Source organism: Epinephelus moara, chromosome 11 (genome assembly GCF_006386435.1).
Source record: "Epinephelus moara isolate mb chromosome 11, YSFRI_EMoa_1.0, whole genome shotgun sequence".
NCBI classification, from domain to species: Eukaryota; Metazoa; Chordata; class Actinopteri; order Perciformes; family Serranidae; genus Epinephelus; species Epinephelus moara.
This window is the reverse complement of record NC_065516.1, coordinates 17,224,558-17,230,557: the sequence shown is the minus strand read 5'-3', so window position 1 is coordinate 17,230,557 and position 6,000 is coordinate 17,224,558. Positions and strand designations below refer to the sequence as shown.

Here is a 6,000-nt window from a genome sequence, read left to right as displayed (position 1 = left end):
CAATAACATCAGAAAAAGTCGCTAGATTTGTCGCTAGTCGCTTTTTTGAAAAAGAGTCGCTAGAGGGGTCTGAAAAGTCGCTAAATATAGCGACAAAGTCGCTAAGTTGGCAACACTGGTTACTCACTAGATAACAATAATTTTAGCTAAACCTGCTACATTTTGAGATTAGCTAAACCCTGGGTCTTCAAGAGGGGGTCCTCAGAGTTAGAGTTAATTTTTTCTCCCCCAAAATTAAAATATGTCAGAAAATATATTATTAGTAATGATAATTGCCGTATTCATAAAAAAAAAAAAATCTACAGCACACAATATTTATGCTAAACTAACTGTTACTCATGAATCCTTGTGTAATCATGTGAGCTAGCTAATTGTGCTAGCTAACTGTGTAGCACTTAAGCATAATGGCTAGGTGGACTAGTTAGCTAACAATTACATACTATTGAAAGACTTTGGCCAATTAACTGTATTATTATTCCAAGTGTATGGACATTTTGTGAACCATAATGGATTGTTTTGTAAGTTTTCAAGCAAGAGACTTTGACACACCGTCCACCTCAGGAGCCACCAGCAACAATGAGGATGGTGAGGCTAACGCAATTAGCCATGCTACAGCAGCTGCTAATTTAGCAGCTACAGGTAAACACAAATGAGAGAAGACCCAAATGTATTTGGAGAATTATCTCAAATGCAACTCAGTTTTTATAAAATATATGTAGTGAGCGGTCCCTGCTCTGGCTAGCTCAGCTATGCTCAGCAAAGGGGTCTGAAAACTGTTCTAGACCACTGAGCTGAGCTACAAACATACTAGCTAACTAGCATGCAAACTAGCAAGCAGAGAGACAGCAAGTGGTATGCCATAGCCAAAATACCAAAATGGCGCCTATTCATTCCAATGGAGTGGCTCACCTGGAGCATATGCCAAAAAGTTTTCTAGTTTCCGGGTTTACTTCCACAGTATGCAGCCCACTGAATATGCGCAGTAGTGTTTCTCCCACTGGCAAGTTCGTGCTATCTCATAGACTTTACATTGTGATGATGTCACAGGTTTTTAAATCGCTTTTCTTGGCTTGAGGTAAGTTTTGCAAATATAAAACCAACATGGCTCAAAAATTCAGAAGGAGTCATAACTGACCTTGTTTATGGTTTGAGGTGCCTTGTAAACAGTTTTACAGATGTGTCTTCTACAACGGTGGTCTATGGGGAAAATGCTTTTTGGGCCGCAGGGGATTTGTTTTGCTGCAGTACCACGAGTGGCCACTGGGAAAATTTTGTTGCAAGGCTGGCAGCTCTCCTGGGGGCCTGGGTATTACTGACAGTGGAAGCAAGCGGCACCTGCCACATAACTGCCAGACTGAGTGGTACCACAGTGGCATTTTGGTGGCAGTTAAGAGACGACTCCCTTGACTCGCTGTTAACTAGGGGAGAAGTGTTGATGGCACGATTTTTAAGGAAAATAAAACTAAAGATTTGTTTTTCATTATTGTAGCCGATTGGTATAAATGTATCAAAAAAGTAATTATTGGCAAGGAGTGTTGTTTTGTTCCTTATTATTTCAAAACAGCTAAAATCATAACCTCCTTGGGGGAAAAATTCATACAAAAAGGGTGAAAAACAAAAAAATAGAACGTGGTTGCTCACCGTAAAACAGATTCAAGGCTGCTGATTTATTGTGACAATAAACCATGCAAATTATTATCATTATCACATACAATCTAACTTAATATAAAAATGATTTGTTGAGGTGAAACTTAACATACAGCCACGTTAATAGAATTCATTAATTGAATTATTTGTATGACTGGTCATCTGAATTCTGCATTTGCAAACAAAATTAAAAGTAAATTATTGTCATTTTGACCTGGACAAGTGTTTTTTGTGAAAGGTAAATTCACCTCAAACACTTAATGTCGAGCCCTGTTTGCAAACCCTGCAGCATACATAACAGTGCATCATCATGTCTTAACAGTTGTGTCTTGGAAAGTGTAGTAACATTCCTAGTTTACTTCTGCAGCAGACTGTATGACAGAGAGGGAGATTCATCAGACTGCCAGAGTGCTGTGACCCAGACCCACTCACCATCAGTCTGCCCGCTACAGAGGCAGCAACACCCACTCCGCCAGGGGCAATATGTGAGCCGATACTGCCAGACAGACGGACCCAACCGTGCAACGATGTGAACATGATCACACACACATGCGCACGCGCACACACACACACACACACACACACACACACACACACAGAGCTCTAAAAGAAATATGTCCTCTCTAATGCCTTCACCTGGGCTCTGTTTGCTCTCGTAAATGTCAATATTTCCACAATCTTTACTCTTGCCTCCATCCTCCCTGACCGAAGGTATTCTGCCAGAGATCTCGATGCATCTCAAATTGAACTGACGTGATTTTTTTTTTTCAAGCCACACAAACCCTATTTAAATATACTGCGGGGGGGGGACACACCACCCCAGTGGAGAGATGAAGTTAAGACTGATAAGTTTTCTGGAGGACTTCACACCGTCTCCTGTGTTATCGGATGTGTAAGCTTGGACTTCATATTAGCTCTGCTGCTGGGACATGATGAGTGTGTATGTGCAGACTGGTTGGCGGGATATTGGCAGGGTGTGTGTGTGCCTGCAAAGACTGTGTGTGAGGATGAACTTGTGAGTGTGTATCCCACTCCCCCTAGTGTTTCTGACGAGTAAAACACTTACGTCATCTGAACAAGGCACACATTATCCCCCCAGCCCATCATCATCCAAAACTACAATTTCACATCTCTTTTGAGAGGAGAATATTCTGTGCTGATTACTGTAGAAGCAGACTCCAACGTAATTGTTTTCAGCATCTGAAAATCTAAACAACATTGAAACCGTCACCCTCCTCTCCTCTTATTCTCCGTCTGAGAATCCTCTCTGCCTGCCTGTTGTCATATTTGAGTATCTCCTCTCCAGTCTTCCTATCAGGGCTCATCAGAGCGAGCGAGGAAAGAGCGGCCCCCAGAAGCAGGACGGTGTGCTCTGACCCGGCTCTCGTACTTGAGGCGACTCATATTCAGACGGAGGCTTTCAAACACTCACCTGCCGTGGCCACACAGCAAGAGGCACAATGGGCTTGCGTCACGTCCTCCGTCTTGGCTATTTCTACATGAATGCGCTTTCATTACTTTGTAAAAAGGAAGAGAACAGGGATAAACAAGCCCAACAAAGAGGGCATTTTTTTTGTATTTGTCCTCTGTATAGAATACTGTTATCAATATGAGGTGTAATACAGTGTGGAAGCTTCATTTAAGGCATCTGTCTGTGGCTTTTGGGCTTAACAGCTTTAATGCACTGAGATCATGGATATATGAAATGGTGGAAAAAGTACTCAAGTACTTTACTTGAATATTGTAATTTTATGCTAAAACCTAAGGGGAAAATATCATACTTTAAAGTCCACTTCATTTATCTGGTATATTTTGCTAGATATTTAACACTCAATTGCATAAAACTGGGCCCAGTGAGTGACCCTGACCTGGAGAACCCAGCGGTTGTTTTGGTTGTTACTGATTGTGAATCGTTTAAATTGCTGTTAATGTACTTGATTTAACATATTGTGATATTTGATTTTTTTTCCCAGCAGTAGCTTTAGCTTATCTGTATTTGTATCATTTTTTTGTTGTTGTTCTCTCTTTTTTTTCCTTGTCATGTCTCATATGATTCTTGCTTTTAATCACTTTTCTTGCACTATTAATAAATACCCAGTGCAAAAAACAGATAAAACTACACAATAAATATATAAAGAACTAGCTTCACCTCAGCCAGCTATTAAAATGCTGCTTGTGCATTAATGCAGGAGGACACCACTCAGACAAAATCGAGACAACTGCAATTTTGGCAAATTAGCACCATTAAAAGTATGCCGAATTAACTATCAGCAGTCCCTGTTTGCAGTGCACCCATGGATCCACAGACAACTATCACTGGATTATACTGACACTAATGAAAGCTTAAGAACGAGTTGATTCTGAGGCAAGTTCAGGAGTTAAAAGTCACATCTTTTGTCAATGTTTTTTTTTTTTTTCAGATTGTTTCGCAATGGACATCAGAGATAATGATGTCTTTGGAAAGTGTACATCCACTTGAATCTAAAAATATGCGCGTCATGTCTGTGTGTTTGGATTTAACTGAGTTATGACTCAGAGAGTGAAGCAAACTGCCTCACAGTTTAAAAGCTCTGCATTAATACATCAGTAAAAGCTGGGTGATGTGGTTGAAATCAGTATCATTAAATAAATAAGAATGCTTTTCTGATAACTATATGAGTATCCAAATGTACGTAAAATCACGATAAATGTCAAATCAATGTAATGATATACAGCATATACAGTAAATATATACCAATCCGAGAGGTGTCACTGTGCAAAATGAGTAATTCTACCTTTGTTACTTACTGTTACTTACTACATGTTGCTAATAAATAAGTTGCTAATTTTTGTGGACATGTAAAATGGAGCATTTGGGAACTATGACATCATCTCAATTTGCACATGCCCATTGTTGCTTTGTGTAACAAGCACAGCTAGAAATAACAATGGCCGACCTCCGGCACTGCTTCGCCTAATGACAACTTTACATTTAACTTAGTTTTGCTGCACCGCTTCACGTATGAACGGAGGCATCTGCTGCACCCAATGTTTTTGCTCCACCTCAAACGACATCATTGGATCAGACCTGGTCAAATCAGCAGTCTCTGGTGGTGCATTTTCCAAAGTGGGATTGCTGTCAATGAGGAATGAAAGGAAAACTAGAGCATGTCCAGAGTATCGTGTGTATCTTTAAGTGAGCTTCTTCGTCCTTGTTTCAAATGAGAATTAACGGTGATGAGATCTCCAGCAGGTGTTTTGAAAAAGTCAATGTTAGCCTGTACACTCAACTATCTTTGTGATAAGGGAAGACTGCTGAAGACAGCTAAAGCGGACAAGCATTTGGAGTCATCTTAGCGTTCTAGTGTGGACGGAGATATTTTATAAAATGAAGGTCATATGAACGAAGGGCGAAAATATCTGTAAATATCTGTAAATGTGTACAAAGGGCCAAAGTGTCACTATATTGTAGTGTTACTGCTTTTACTTGAGTAAAAGATCTGAATACTTCGTCCACCACTGGATATACAAATGATGGTACAATAATGTCACCAGCTATTCATCCACATCCAGATACATCTGATATTAAGTGCATCAGGGGCCGATCCTGAGTGATATGAAATGACAGGTGCAATAACAAGATTGACTCAATCGGTGCCAGCATGGTGACATGTCCTGGTGTTCATCAAAACTAAATCCAAAGCTTGACTTTAAAGACGAGGATCAGAACGTCTCCTCGGTCGCATTTATTTTGAGGTCACTGTGTATTCTCCATGTTGCACCAGATACTGTCAGACAGATTTCCCTCTCAGTTGCTATTATCCGAGTCACTCTGTGTCTACAGTTACAGTACAGCCGCAGACTGCAGCGCACCGGCTTTGGTGTTCATATGCTGCGGGTGTTACTGAACCACCCAGACTTCACTTCTCCAGCAGGAGCGTCTTGAAAGGCTTGTCAGATCTTAAGCGAACACATCTTCTCTGCCTCCTACATGGTCTGACACCAAATGTACAGCAGAACCACGGTACAAGCACAAACCAGCCTGGGTTCAAGGACAGTTCGCCCGCTCATTAATATATTAACCGCCTCCTGCTGGACTACTTTCTCTATTTCCAGCTCTCGATCCACTGCTGCTTCCCTTTCTCTCTCTTTGCCTCTAACTGGGAGTCGTTTGATGGCTTGACTGCTCTCTTTTTGACAAGGCGTACGGTGACAATAGTGGCTAGGCAGTGTTTTGAATACAATGGAGACATCAGTGTGTGTCTGGAGGTAATTAGGCCTGATTTCTCTCCCTGCGAGAAGTCAAACACTCCAAAAGGTCAGAAAAACAACAAACGCCTACAGTCTCTGGCAGTGCGGTGCAGCATTTTCGCA

At 41.1% G+C, this 6,000-nt stretch overlaps 1 protein-coding gene across 1 annotated transcript in view; it reads right to left on the bottom strand.

The window, feature by feature from the left end:
* Positions 1-6,000, bottom strand: part of ptprn2 (protein tyrosine phosphatase receptor type N2) — a 179,129-nt gene that overhangs the window by 116,163 nt on the left and 56,966 nt on the right. The window lies entirely within an intron of this gene.